Genomic DNA, 15604 nt, shown 5'->3' on the forward strand with positions numbered 1-15604 from the left:
TTGTGTATCCTGTGTGTGCTCTGTGTACCTGTATGCTTGGTGCACTTGTGTATCCTGTGTGTGCTCTGTGTACCTGTATGCTTGGTGCACTTGTGTATCCTGTGTGCTCTGTGCACCTGTATGCTTGGTGCACTTGTGTATCCTGTGTGTGTTCTGTGTACCTGAATGCTTGGTGCACTTGTGTATCCTGTGTGTGCTCTGTGTACCTGTATGCTTGGTGCACTTGTGTATCCTGTGTGCTCTGTGCACCTTTATGCTTGGTGCACTTGTGTATCCTGTGTGTGTTCTGTGCACCTGTATGCTTGGTGTACTTGTGTATCCTGTGTGTGCTCTGTGTACCTGTATGCTTGGTGCACTTGTGTATTCTGTGTGTTCTGTGTACCTGTATGCTTGGTGCACTTATGTATCCTGTGTGTGCTCTGTGTACCTGTATGCTTGGTGCACTTGTGTATCCTGTGTGCTCTGTGTACCTTTACACTTGGTGCACTTGTGTATCCTCTGTGTTCTGTGTACCTGTACGCTTGGTGCACTTGTGTATCCTGTGTGCTATATGTACCTGTATGCTTGGTGCTCTTGTGTATCCTGTGTGTGCTCTGTTTACCTATATGCTTGGTGCACTTGTGTATCCTGTGTGTGCTCTGTGTACCTGTATGCTTGGTGCACTTCTGTATTCTGTACGCTCTGTGTACCTGTATGCTTGGTGCACTTGTGTATCCTGTGTGCAATCTGTGTACCTGTATGCTTGGTGCACTTGTGTATCCTGTGTGCTCTGTGTACCTTTACACTTGGTGCACTTGTGTATCCTCTGTGTTCTGTGTACCTGTACGCTTGGTGCACTTGTGTATCCTGTGTGCTCTGTGTACCTTTACACTTGGTGCACTTGTGTATCCTCTGTGTTCTGTGTACCTGTACGCTTGGTGCACTTGTGTATCCTGTGTGCTATATGTACCTGTATGCTTGGTGCACTTGTGTATCCTGTGTGTGCTCTGTTTACCTATATGCTTGGTGCACTTGTGTATCCTGTGTGTGCTCTGTGTACCTGTATGCTTGGTGCACTTGTGTATCCTGTGTGCAATCTGTGTACCTGTATGCTTGGTGCACTTGTGTATCCTGTGTGCTCTGTGTACCTTTACACTTGGTGCACTTGTGTATCCTCTGTGTTCTGTGTACCTGTATGCTTGGTGCACTTGAGTATCCTGTGTGCACCAAGCGCACACAGAATACACAAGTGCGCCAAGCGTACAGGTAAACAGAACTCACACAGGATACACAAGTGCACCAAGCATATAGGTACACAGAGCACACAGGATACACAAGTGCACCAAGTATACAGGTATAGAGAGCACACAGGATACACAAATGCACCAAGTATACAGGTATAGAGAGCACACAGGATACACAAGTGGACCGAGCATACAGGTACACAAAATTCCCAGTTGCAGCGGGCATAAATCATGATTCAAAGCTACACCTGCTCCAGAGCAGGTGTAGATTTGTTCCGCAATGCCTGCGTTGGGCACAGGGCCGGACAGCTTTACTAAGAGGCATACGCCAGTCTTGATAGATGTCCCCCTAGGTGCAAACACAGAATGCACAAGTGCACCAGGCATACAGGTGCACACAGCACACACCTATGTATACTGTATGCTTGGTGCATTTGTGTATCCTGTCTGCTCTGTGTACCTGTATGCTTGGTGCACTTGTGTATCCTGTATAGTCTGTGTACCTGTATGCTTGGTGTACTTGTGTATCCTGTGTATGTTCTGTGTACCTGTATGCTTGGTGAACTTGTGTATCCTGTGTGTGCTCTGTGTACCTGTATGCTTGGTGCACTTGTGTATCCTGTGTGTGCTCTGTGTACCTGTATGCTTGGTGCACTTGTGTATCCTGTGTGTGCTCTGTGTACCTGTATGCTTGGTGCACTTGTGTATCCTGTGTGCTCTGTGTACCTGTATGCTTGGTGCACTTGTGTATCCTGTGTGCTCTGTGTACCTGTATGCTTGGTGCACTTGTGTATCCTGTGTGTGTTCTGTGTACCTGTATGCTTGGTGTACTTGTGTATCCTGTGTGCTCTGTGTACCTGTATGCTTGGTGTACTTGTGTATCCTGTGTGCTCTGTGTACCTGTACGCTTGGTGCACTTCTGTATTCTGTACGCTCTGTGTACCTGTATGCTTGGTGCACTTGTGTATCTGTGCTCTGTGTACCTGTATGCTTGGTGCACTTGTGTATCCTGTGTGTTCTGTGTACCTGTATGCTTGGTGCACTTGTGTATCCTGTGTGCTCTGTGTACCTGTATGCTTGGTGCACTTGTGTATCCTGTGTGTGTTCTGTGTACCTGTATGCTTGGTGCACTTGTGTATCCTGTGTGCTCTGTGTACCTGTGTGCTTGGTGCACTTGTGTATCCTGTGTGCTCTGTGTACCTGTGTGCTTGGTGCACTTGTGTATCCTGTGTGCTCTGTGTACCTGTATGCTTGGTGCACTTGTGTATCCTGTGTGCTCTGTGTACCTGTATGCTTGGTGCACTTGTGTATCCTGTGTGCTCTGTGTACCTGTATGCTTGGTGCACTTGTGTATCCAGAGAAGGCCGGACGCGACGGAGTTAAGGGAGGCCAGCATGACAGGGGAGCTGGCACGGAAGGGGTTAACTTGAGAACTGGCTGGCTGAGCGGGAGTTGCTAAGGGGAGGGGTAAGGGAGTCAGGGGAGGGTATATATATTACTGGCTCTTCCTGTATCTGGTCAGCACATGCGGAGCAGCAGTGAAGAGTCCCGCCCTCCCTCCCTTAGTAGTGGACAGCAGGACTGTATGGGTCGTGGTTGGGTTAGTTCGGGTTGAGGGTTGGATTGTCATTTTGTCATAGCAGCTGCTGGCGGGTTAGGGGGTCCTTGGGGTTGGAAAAAATTGAGTATAAGGGGGGTACACGAGGTGAGGTGCACCCCCATTCCCCCTCATTTTATTAAGGATTATCGGGGGACTTGGAGGAGGCTGGGCTCCTGACTGGGTGGTGTCCCGGGGAGTAATGGTTTGTGGATAATCGGCCAGTGCCATTGGACTTGCGGTAGGGCTCCTGAGCCTGGGGGAACCGGCTGGGGGTCGGAAATGAGTGGTAATAGACAGATATTTTGTGGCACAGTTATGGGTGGCCGGTTATAGTTTTAGCCTCAAGGACCTCCTTCCCGTTCTGGGTTTTAGATAGCTGGGGGGGGGGGTAGTAGTGGCAGTATCATTTTTGCATAATGTTTATGTTTTTTGTACGTTTGTTAATAAAATTTGGCTGCTGTGGCCAAAACTTTTCCAAAGAGCCAGGTCTTTGTCTTCATTTTTGGGAGGGATGGGGGGGGGGGGGGGGTATGTTGGAAGGGGGGAGGGGGTAGAGGTAATGGAGGGATCAGCTTTCCCATGTCATGTGTGCTCTGTGTACCTGTATGCTTGGTGCACTTGTGTATCCTGTGTGCTCTGTGTACCTGTATGCTTGGTGCACTTGTGTATCCTGTGTGCTCTGTGTACCTGTATGCTTGGTGCACTTCTGTATTCTGTACGCTCTGTGTACCTGTATGCTTGGTGCACTTGTGTATCTGTGCTCTGTGTACCTGTATGCTTGGTGCACTTGTGTATCTGTGCTCTGTGTACCTGTATGCTTGGTGCACTTGTGTATCCTGTGTGTGTTCTGTGTACCTGTATGCTTGGTGCACTTGTGTATCCTGTGTGTTCTGTGTACCTGTATGCTTGGTGCACTTGTGTATCCTGTGTGCGCACTGTGTATGTGCTCTTGTGTAGTAATAGCGGCCTGATCTCTACCCTGCCTCTAGTGCTATATATAGAGATTAAGGCTCAGTTCCGCAATTAAATATGACACAAAGAAGTGAATGCCGGAGCGAGGAGGGAGAGCTGCAGCACGGAGGAAGGATGGAGGGAATGAGCAATAGAGAGAGGAGGAGAGGAGAGGGCGATGAGGGATTTCAGGTAGGAGGAGGGAGCCGGTGACACATTTTCTTAGCTGACGGGGAGAATTCTTTGCACAGATATTAATTAAAATATTTTTAGTCTCCCGACCGCCTCTCTCCTAGAACATCCCCACGAAATGTCAGGAGACCCCTTTATATGTGTGTGTTACGCACATCCACACGCTGCATGGCTATAGATATCCCCTCCTGTATATATATATATATATCTGCAGCTGAAGCTCCGCTATCTGATCCCCCAGCAGCCACCTCCTCGGGAGTTACAGGAAAGTTAGGGAACAAAATCTTTATTTTAGTAAAACATTGATAAATTATCTATCTATCTATCTATCTCCTATCTATTATCTATCTATTTATCTATCTATCTATCTATTCATCTATCTCCTATCTCCTATCTATCTATCTATCTATCTATCTATCTATCTATCTATCTATCTATCTCCTATCTATTATCTATCTATCTATCTATCTATCTATCTATCTATCTATCTATCTCCTATCTATCTATCTATCTATCTATCTATCTATCTATCTCCTATCTATCTATCTATCTATCTATCTATCTATCTATCTATCTCCTATCTATCTATCTATCTATCTATCTATCTCCTATCTATCTATCTATCTATCTATCTATCTATCTATCTATCTATCTATCTATCTATCTCCTATCTATCTATCTATCTATCTATCTATCTATCTATCTATCTATCTATCTATCTATCCCCCCATCTATCTCTCCCCTCCCTGTAGTATCCTTTGATCCCCCTCTCTATCTGTGTAGTCCTGATGCAGCCTTTGGAGTGATGTGATGTATCCGGCTCCTGTACATTGGCTGTAGAAGACAATGAGGGGGTGGATGAGGGAACTTCTTGTGTACGTGTTATTATGGTCAAGTCGCCAGCAGCCCCCCGGAGCCGTATACTGGTAATTACCGGGATGTGATATAACCAGTGATCCTCTGCCCTAGATTTACAGCGGTGGCTGCCGCCTGTACACACAGCGCTGCTTTCCCTCCTCAAGTAAAATAAAATCCTCCAGGGTTTTAAGCGACATTCCTCATGGAAATCCAGTGTCACCTGTGAATCCAGGTCAGTGAGTGCCTGAGGTGAGGCAGCCAGGCAGCCATCAGGAGACTACCCTCAGCAGCAGTGCCTTAAAGGGGAACTCCACTCACAACCAGAAAACTTTATATTATCAGCCCATGACTCCTATCAGGCTTCAGGGTAGAGAACAGATATATCTTATATATTCATTGTCATGCCTATAGTATGGGCGGCTAATAAGAGGTGACAACCGCACTGGCTACACCTTATAATGAGGTGGTTGTCACTTTGCAAAAACTGGGTTGCTTCCATATTACATTGTTGCATGGCTATTGAGCCAACCAGACACTAATAAAAAAGTTTTTTTCAAAATGAATGGGACAACTATGGGGACCTAATAGGCACCAAAGCTGCTGACCTTACAGGGCTTAGGAGCGGGCCTACAGTAACACAGATGTAACAGCCACCAAACACATCAGTGGAGCACCAATCGGTTTCTCGGCATGCTACAATATTGGTGTAGTGTACTCTGGAAAGTATATGTAAGCAGCGATCTACAAATTACATGGCAACTTATATAAACCCCTCTGGATTGGGTGGGCCACTGCCCTACATTCGTACCTTCCACTTGTTGATCCTGCGCTCCTGTGCCATTAAAATGGCTCTTCCCGAAGTATGCAAACTAACTGCTAATACCCAGGGGGCGTTCTCCAGCCCCAAGGTGAGCTGTAGTCTACCAGGGTGAACAGTGGGGCACTAAGCCAATGCCTCCTGACCTCTGAGGGGTTGCCCTCAGATATTCCCATCTGGTTGGATTAAGACTGATCACTAGTGTCGAGCAAACTTGCCAAAAGTTTCCAAACCTGAACACTCGGCATTTGACTCCTGGCCGCTGGAGAAGCTGGATGCTGCCCCAGGGCTTCTAACAAAACATGGATACAGCCTATGACCTATGGCTGCAGCTATGTTCCCCAGGACTTCCTAGGGCTGCGTCCAAGTTCTCCAGCTGCCGGGAGTCAAATACTGAGTGTTCAGGTTCGGAAACTTTTGGCAAGTTTGCTCGACACTAGTGATTCCCCCAGCACTGAGCTGTAATCTTTACTGAAAGGTGGAATGGAATCAGTGGAATGATGACGCTGCAGAGGGGGGCCGGCATGAGGGACGGATAGAGCGTTTTTTTATTTTGTGAATAAATGTTTAGCGCCGCACTACCCCTTTAAAGGGAATCTGTCATTAGGATTATACTGTCTTAAATGAGGGCAGCATAATCTAGGCAGGACCGCTGAACAGATCGGTGTATTACGTTCATCGTTCTGTTCAGCCAGTGTCCTAATATGCAGGAAAATAGGATTGTTGCCACACCCCTCCCCCGTCCTACAACTGCTGATTGACAGTTGGCTACCTATACACAGCATAGATAGATAACTGCCAATCAGCAGCTGATGGGTGGAGTTTTCCACTTCTCATGAATATCCAGGACTACTGAGCTCATGCACAAAATAGAGAGGACTACTTATTGTCCATGTTATTCAGGAGGATATCTCTGGATCAGCTGCACAAAACAATCGCCCCCCATGTGAGCGATGAGATGAGGGGAGCACTGGGAGTCCATGTAATCTCTGGCTATCCTATCCGCAGCCTACGTGTCCTGCCTTATACAGCAGCCTGTAGTCTGCTGACAGATCAGTCCTATAAGCTCAGTATCGCACTGCTGCTGCTTGTAGAGCATAGGAAGAGAAGTTCACCAATATATATATGACAACTCACCAAAAGGCTTTTCTCCTCCAGAGCTGAAATCCACACTTCTGAAGCTTCTCCATGGTCCTTGCTAATAGAGAAGGAAAGGGAGTGGTGGTGGTGGTGGTGGGGGGGGGGGTGGGGGGGTGGGAGCAGAAAACCCCTCTGAACACTATAGCAGAGGCTTGTTTACCAGTTCAAGCCAAGTTCGTCCATTGGAGTTTCCCTCTAGACAATCTCTGGGGAAGCGCGCAGAATAAATGGAAGCGGCGCGCGTTCTGTACATACTATTAAGAGCTGTAAATAAATAATGTGGCGAGCAGATAACAGACGCTTCCTGTACTATATGGCCGCTAGCTCAGGGGTTCTGACTCGAAGTGACCTATAATAGGGCATCACCTCGGGTATTACAGTACAGGGCGTCACCATGGATATTAATGTACAGGGCATCACCACGGATATTACAGTACAGGGCGTCACCACAGGTATTACAGTACAGGGCATCACCTCGGATATTACAGTACAGGGCGTCACCTCAGAGATTACAGTACAGGGCAATACCACGGATATTACAGTACAGGGCATCACCACGGATATTACAGTACAGGGCATCACCACGGATATTACAGTACAGGGCGTCACCTCGGGTATTACAGTACAGGGCGTCACCACGGATAATACAGTACAGGTCATCACCACGGATAATACAGTACAGGGCGTCACCACAGGTATTACAGTACAGGGCATCACCTCTGGTATTACAGTATAGGGCATCACCTCAGAGATTACAGTACAGGGCGTCACCACGGATATTACAGTACAGGGCATCACCACGGGTATTACAGTACAGGGCATCACCATGGATATTACAGTACAGGGCGTCACCTCTGGTATTACAGTACAGGGCATCACCTCTGGTATTACAGTACAGGGCATCACCATGGATATTACAGTACAGGGCGTCACCTCGGGTATTACAGTACAGGGCATCACCACGGATATTACAGTACAGGGCGTCACCACGGATATTACAGTACAGGGCGTCACCTCGGATATTACAGTACAGGGCGTCACCACGGATATTACAGTACAGGGTGTCACCACGGATATTACAGTACAGGGCATCACCTCTGGTATTACAGTACAGGGCATCACCTCTGGTATTACAGTACAGGGCATCACCACGGATATTACAGTACAGGGCGTCACCACGGATATTACAGTACGAGGCATTACTACGGATATTACAGTACAGGGCGTCACCACGGATATTACAGTACAGGGCGTCACCATGGATTTTACAGTACAGGGCGTCACCTCGGGTATTACAGTACAGGGCATCACCACAGGTATTACAGTACAGGGCATCACCTCAGAGATTACAGTACAGGGCATCACCTCGGAGATTACAGTACAGGGCATTACCACGGGTATTACAGTACAGGGCATCACCTCGGAGATTACAGTACAGGGCATTACCACGGGTATTACAGTACAGGGCATCACCTCAGAGATTACAGTAGGGCGTCACCTCTGGTAATACAGTACAGGGCGTCACCTCAGAGATTACAGTACAGGGCATCACCTCGGGTATTACAGTACAGGGCATCACCTCAGAGATTACAGTACAGGGCATCACCTCAGAGATTACAGTACAGGGCATCACCTCAGAGATTACAGTACAGGGCATCACCTCAGAGATTACAGTGTAGGGCATCACCATCACTTCAGAACGATAACTTAATTCTTAACCGCACAACACAGAATGGCAGACAATAGTTCACCAAATGCAATCTTTCTTGAGTTTAGCCTGGGAGCAGATCTCTTGGGTAGTTCCCCTTTAAGAGTTTACGCTTCTGCTTTAGCGGGTATACTGAGGTTTTTTGGTAGACTTTAGACTTCGGGATAGGCAGTCTCTGGTTAGGTTACTTGGGAGAGGTTTAGCAGTGGTGACAGGGTGACATACTCTGCTCATGAGAGTCCTGACAACTTTGGTTAGGTTGCGGTTACTTTAGGACCTTGCTGTGATGAGCATGTGGAGAGGCACATCCAGGAGTATTTGGCACTAGCGTATTAGCTGACCTGGGCCATCCTTGGCATTATCTAGAAAACAGGACTTGGCAGGAGCAGAGGGGCACTTCGGCAATATGCAGCTTCTCCATCCTCTGACTAGACTTGACACACTGCAGAATGCAAGACTTGAGACTTGTAAATGATCACCCTCTTAGCTTGGGCAGACTGAATACCTGTGTTGCTAGTCACACCTCTGGTGGTTTTGCAATCCATGCTTAGGCAAGCAGGATTACAGCAAACAGGATTAAAGAAGCACAGGCACAAGCACTGGCCAATGGCCAGGCCCCTGGAAGACTATGCTCTGGCTCTGGATATGGCTGCACTCACATACACAGGAACTCTGGAACAAATATTGGCATGAAGACAGGAGACACTGACTGACTAGGCCTGCTCTAACCACCCTTTTATGCTACAGAGGATTGGTAATGTAATGTACAGTATGTACACAGTGACCCCACCAGCAGAATAGTGAGTGCAGCTCTGGAGTATAATATAGGATGTAACTCAGGATCAGTACAGGATCAGTAATGTAATATATGTACACAGTGACCCCAGCAGCAGAATAGTGAGTGCAGCTCTGGAGTATAATACAGGATGTAACTCAGGATCAGTATACGATAAGTGACTCAGCTATTTCCATTCTATATACAGGCTGTAGAATGGCGCTCAGTGGTGGATAGTGCGGCATAATGGCACTGTATGGCACTTAGTGCTTTACGATACAACCTCCTTACATCTTGCCGCCTTGAGATGTTTTTTTCATTTTAGCTTTCATGATAAATATGTCTAGAAATTTACACAGATGTTCGGATGCTCCGGAGTCTTTATTCTATACTTTGATCCTTACAGTCGGAGCGTCTTCAGATTTCCACAGGATTAGTCAATATGTGGCAATGGGGAGGTCAGGAGGTAGCAGGCGTCCTGCCGGGTAGGAGTGATATTCCTGGCTGCAGATTCTCAGGTGTGGCTCTGCCAGCAGTGTGATGACACCGGACGCCGCTGATCTGTTATATGGGATTGTGCTCTGCAGCTGTATACATGCTGCGCTGCGCTCTGCGGAGGCGCTGCACTTCCTTCCCTTGTCACTCGGCTTATGACCCCTGTGCAGTAAATGACACAAGAAGAAAACATATCATTATTTCAAATAAAACATTTAATATTAACTACTTACAATAAATATAACTATACTATACATCAGCATTGATGAAAGCTTCTAGCTCAAGAGGACTGAAACGTTGGCGTAGTTATGGCTGACAGTGTTATGGGGGTAGTTATGGCTGACAGTGTTATGGGGGTAGTTATGGATGGCAGTGTTATGGGGGTAGTTATGGCTGGCAGTGTATGGAGGTAGTTATGGATGGCAGTGTTATGGGGGTAGTTATGGCTGGCAGTGTTATGGGGGTAGTTATTGCTGGCAGTGTTATGGGGGTAGTTATGGATGGCAGTGTTATGGGGGTAGTTATGGATGGCAGTGTTATGGATGGAAGTGTTATGGGGTAGCTATGGATGGCAGTGTTATGGGGGTAGTTATTGCTGGCAGTGTTATGGGGTAGTTATGGATGGCAGTGTTATGGGGGTAGTTATTGCTGGCAGTGTTATGGGGGTAGTTATGGATGGCAGTGTATGGAGGTAGCTATGGCTGGCAGTGTTATGGGGGTAGTTATGGCTGGCAGTGTATGGGGGCAGTTATGGCTGGCAGTGTTATGGGAGTAGTTATGGCTGGCAGTGTTATGGGGTAGTTATGGCAGGCACTGTTATGGGGGTAGTTATGGATGGCAGTGTTATGGGGGTAGTTATGGATGGCAGTGTTATGGGGGTAGTTATGGCTGGTGGTTTTATGGGACAGTTGTGGCTGGCAGTGTTATAGGAAAAGTTATGGCTGGCAGTGTTATGGGGGTAGTTATGGCTGGCAGTGTTATGGAGGTAGTTATGGCTGGCAGTGTTATGGGGGTCGTTATGGCTAGCAGTGTTATGGAGGTAGTTATGGCTGGCAGTGTTATAGGGGTAGTTATGGCTGGCAGTGTTATGGGGGTAGTTATGGATGGCAGTGTTATGGAGGTAGTTATGGCTGGCAGTGTTATGGGGGTAGTTATGGCTAGCAGTGTTATGGAGGTAGTTATGGCTGGCAGTGTTATGGGGGTAGTTGTGGATGGCAGTGTTATGGAGGTAGTTATGGCTGGCAGTGTTATGGGGGTAGTTATGGATGGCAGTGTTATGGAGGTAGTTATGGCTGGCAGTGTTATCGAAGTAGTTATGGATGGCAGTGTTATGGAGGTAGTTATGGCTGGCAGTGTTATCGAGGTAGTTATGGATGGCAGTGTTATGGAGGTAGTTATGGTTGGCAGTGTTATCGAGGTAGTTATGGATGGCAGTGTTATGGGGTAGTTTTTGCTGGCATTATGATTGGATTAGTTTTGGCTGGCACATTGGTATTGGGACAGCTGTTTATGGCAGTGTTATGGGATAGTTATGGCTGGCAGTGTTATGGAGGTAGTTATGGCTGGCAGTGTTATGGAGGTAGTTATGTCTGGCAGTGTTATGGGATAGTTATGGCTAGCAGTGTTATGGGGATAGTTTTGTCTGGCACATTGGTATTGGGACAGCTGTTTGTGGCAGTGTTATGGGATAGTTATGGCTGGCAGTGTTATGGAGGTAGTTATGTCTGGCAGTGTTATGGAGGTAGTTTTGCTGGCATTGTTATTGGGGGTAGTTTTTGCTGGCACATTGTTAATGTAACAGCTGTTTGTGGCAGTGTTATGGGGCTTCTATGTCTGGGAAGGTCTATAGCTGGCCATGTTAGGGAGTATCTAGTTGGCACATCATTTTGAGGGTGTTTACAGCAGGTACTGATAGGGGGTGTCTGTGTCATTGTGGGGACGTCTGTACCTGGGGCAATATTTGGGGGTACCTGTGGTACCCTCCCTGTATCATATATCTTATATGACAAGCCTTGTTTTGGGCCTTGTAGTAAGACTACACAGTGGGGGTCTGTATATAGGATGGGGGGCAATCCTGCAATCTGTATCCCCAGCCTCCCCCCCAGTCATGTTCTGGGTCACTGGGCCGCTGTCCTAGTTATGTTCTTTCTTACACATGCACATGTATGTAGAGACTTCCCAGCATGCACTGCTCCTGTGGCGGTATGAGGAGCAGTGTGCCGGGAGGGGTAGCACCTGGGGCTTCTTTGCTCGGCTGCGTTTCCAGCTCTTTCCGCCATGGCTGGATCATTGCAGATTACACAGCGCCATTACCCTGCGCACAGCGTTCTTTCTGCTCCAACAACTCATCTGAGCTCAGGTGAAAATCAGACTAAGCTGAGCATTAACCTAAAGTGGAGCCCTATGAAGACGCCTCATACATGAATGCCTTCTGCCATTGCCCCCGGCTCTGTAGCCAGAGAGCAGAGCGCGGAGCTTCACATCCAGCCACATCTGTGTCAGAGAAACTCTGCAAACACTTTACTGATCCTGAGCTCCATCCCACCTCCATTCACAGCCAGAGCTGCAATCTGATTTCTGCCGCCTTCTCGTGAACTTCATGAACTCCCAGCTCCCTGCTGTCCCCTGCTGGTTCAGTGTCTGCATAGAGCCTGCCCTGCTGCGGTGCATTGTGGAAGATGTAGAGAGTTAACTGCTGCTTTTACCGCCCATATATTTATCTGTCACCTCTCTTTCACTTGTGTTACTCTATGGAGTCCAGCATCCTGGTTGCTAGGTAACTACGGCTGTATCTTCCCTGACCGCCATATCGCTCAGTCACAGTATTATGCAGGGTAACGCTGCTGCACGAGGCTCGCTATACCTTATAGGACTGGTTATGCGTCCCTCGTGGGATTTCATGGTTAGTAGCCATGTTCTGGCTTTTTATTGCACGGTTGTAGTCACGCTTTATGGTTATGCTGCGACTGTGGGAAAATTGCTGGAAAAACGCATAAAGGGGGAGATTTATCAGCGGAATTTTTCTGTGTGTGGTCGATTTCTGCTATGGCAAGAATAGGCTGGTCTATTGGAAGTGCGACTTTGTAGGTAACGAGCTTTACACACTCAGAGCAGTACCTAGCCCCCTAGGCCACGAGCCTTACACACTCAGAGCAGTACCTAGCCCCCTAGGCCACGAGCCTTACACACTCAGAGCAGTACCTAGCCCCCTAGGCAACGAGCCTTACACACTCAGAGCAGTATCTAGCCCCCTAGGCAACGAGCCTTACACACCCAGAGCAGTACCTAGCCCCCTAGGCAACGACCCTTACACACTCAGAGCAGTACCTAGCCCCCTAGGCAACGACCCTTACACACTCAGAGCAGTACCTAGCCCCCTAGGCCACGAGCCTTACACACTCAGAGCAGTACCTAGCCCCCTAGGCAACGAGCCTTACACACTCAGAGCAGTATCTAGCCCCCTAGGCAACGAGCCTTACACACCCAGAGCAGTACCTAGCCCCCTAGGCAACGACCCTTACACACTCAGAGCAGTATCTAGCCCCCTAGGCAACGAGCCTTACACACCCAGAGCAGTACCTAGCCCCCTAGGCAACGACCCTTACACACCCAGAGCAGTACCTAGCCCCCTAGGCAACGAGCCTTACACACTCAGAGCAGTACCTACCCCCTAGGCAATGAGCATTACACACCCAGAGCAGTACCTAGCCCCCTAGGCCACAAGCCTTACACACTCAGAGCAGTACCTAGCCCCCAATGCAATGAGCCTTACACACTCAGAGCAGTACCTAGCCCCCTAGGCAACGAGCCTTACACACTCAGAGCAGTACCTAGCCCCCTAGGCAACGAGCCTTACACACCCAGAGCAGTACCTAGCCCCCTAGGCAATGAGCCTTACACACTCAGAGCAGTACCTAGCCCCCTAGGCAACAACCCTTACACACCCAGAGCAGTATCTAGCCCCCTAGGCAACGAGCCTTACACACCCAGAGCAGTACCTAGCCCCCTAGGCCACGAGCCTTACACACTCAGAGCAGTACCTAGCCCCCTAGGCAACGAGCCTTACACACCCAGAGCAGTACCTAGCCCCCTAGGCAACGAGCCTTACACACCCAGAGCAGTACCTAGCCCCCTAGGCAACGAGCCTTACACACCCAGAGCAATACCTAGCCCCCTAGGCCACGAGCCTTCCACACTCAGAGCAGTACCTAGCCCCCTAGGCAACAACCCTTACACACCCAGAGCAGTACCTAGCCCCCTACGCATTGACCCTTACACACCCAGAGCAGTACCTAGCCCCCTAGGCAACAACCCTTACACACCCAGAGCAGTACCTAGCCCCCTAGGCAACGAGCCTTACACACCCAGAGCAATACCTAGCCCCCTAGGCCACGAGCCTTCCACACTCAGAGCAGAACCTAGCCCCCTAGGCAACAACCCTTACACACCCAGAGCAGTACCTAGCCCCCTAGGCAACAACCCTTACACACCCAGAGCAGTACCTAGCCCCCTACGCAACGACCCTTACACACCCAGAGCAGTACCTAGCCCCCTAGGCAACAACCCTTACACACCCAGAGCAGTACCTAGCCCCCTAGGCAACGAGCCTTACACACCCAGAGCAATACCTAGCCCCCTAGGCCACGAGCTTTCCACACTCAGAGCAGAACCTAGCCCCCTAGGCAACAACCCTTACACACCCAGAGCAGTACCTAGCCCCCTAGGCAACGAGCCTTACACACCCAGAGCAATACCTAGCCCCCTAGGCCACGAGCCTTCCACATTCAGAGCAGTACCTAGCCCCCTAGGCAACAACACTTACACACCCAGAGCAGTACCTAGCCCCCTAGGCCACGAGCCTTACACACCCAGAGCAGTACCTAGCCCTCTAGGCAACAACCCTTACACACCCAGAGCAGTACCTAGCCCCCTAGGCAACGAGCCTTACACACCCAGAGCAATACCTAGCCCCCTAGGCCACGAGCCTTCCACATTCAGAGCAGTACCTAGCCCCCTAGGCAACAACACTTACACACCCAGAGCAGTACCTAGCCCCCTAGGCCACGAGCCTTACACACCCAGAGCAGTACCTAGCCCCCTAGGCAACGAGCCTTACACACCCAGAGCAGTACCTAGCCCCCTAGGCAACGAGCCTTACACACCCAGAGCAGTACCTTGCCCCCTAGGCAACAACCCTTACACACCCAGAGCAGTACCTAGCCCCCTAGGCAACGAGCCTTACAAACCCAGAGCAGTACCTAGCCCCCTAGGCCACGAGCCTTCCACACTCAGAGCAGTACCTAGTCCCCTAGGCAACAACCCTTACACACCCAGAGCAGTACCTAGCCCCCTAGGCAACAACCCTTACACACCCAGAGCAGTACCTAGCCCCCTAGGCAACGAGCCTTACACACCCAGAGCAATACCTAGCCCCCTAGGCCACGAGCCTTCCACATTCAGAGCAGTACCTAGCCCCCTAGGCAACAACACTTACACACCCAGAGCAGTACCTAGCCCCCTAGGCAACGAGCATTACACACCCAGAGCAGTACCTAGCCCCCTAGGCAACAACACTTACACACCCAGAGCAGTACCTAGCCCCCTAGGCAACGAGCATTACACACCCAGAGCAGTACCTAGCCCCCTAGGCAACGAGCCTTACACACCCAGAGCAGTACCTAGCCCCCTAGGCAACAACCCTTACACACCCAGAGCAGTACCTAGCCCCCTAGGCAACAACCCTTACACACCCAGAGCAGTACCTAGCCCCCTAGGCAACGAGCCTTACACACCCAGAGCAATACCTAGCCCCCTAGGCCACGAGCCTTCCACACTCAGAGCAGTA

The 15604-nt window shown here is 49.4% G+C and overlaps 1 protein-coding gene across 13 annotated transcripts in view; it reads left to right on the forward strand.

The window, feature by feature from the left end:
- The window catches only part of SYNGAP1 (synaptic Ras GTPase activating protein 1), a 169707-nt gene that overhangs the window by 74476 nt on the left and 79627 nt on the right, over positions 1–15604 (forward strand). The window contains exon 1 of one of the 13 annotated variants that reach the window (XM_069985478.1): positions 3885–3966. The exons of 11 other annotated variants lie outside the window; for them this stretch is intronic. The gene's annotated coding sequence lies outside the window, so the exon portion shown is untranslated. Of the gene's footprint in view, positions 1–3884; positions 3967–12382; positions 12662–15604 lie in introns of those variants that run through there. One more of the 13 variants, XM_069985477.1, reaches the window with a different exon arrangement.

This window comes from Dendropsophus ebraccatus, chromosome 10, assembly GCF_027789765.1.
Source record: "Dendropsophus ebraccatus isolate aDenEbr1 chromosome 10, aDenEbr1.pat, whole genome shotgun sequence".
NCBI classification, from domain to species: Eukaryota; Metazoa; Chordata; class Amphibia; order Anura; family Hylidae; genus Dendropsophus; species Dendropsophus ebraccatus.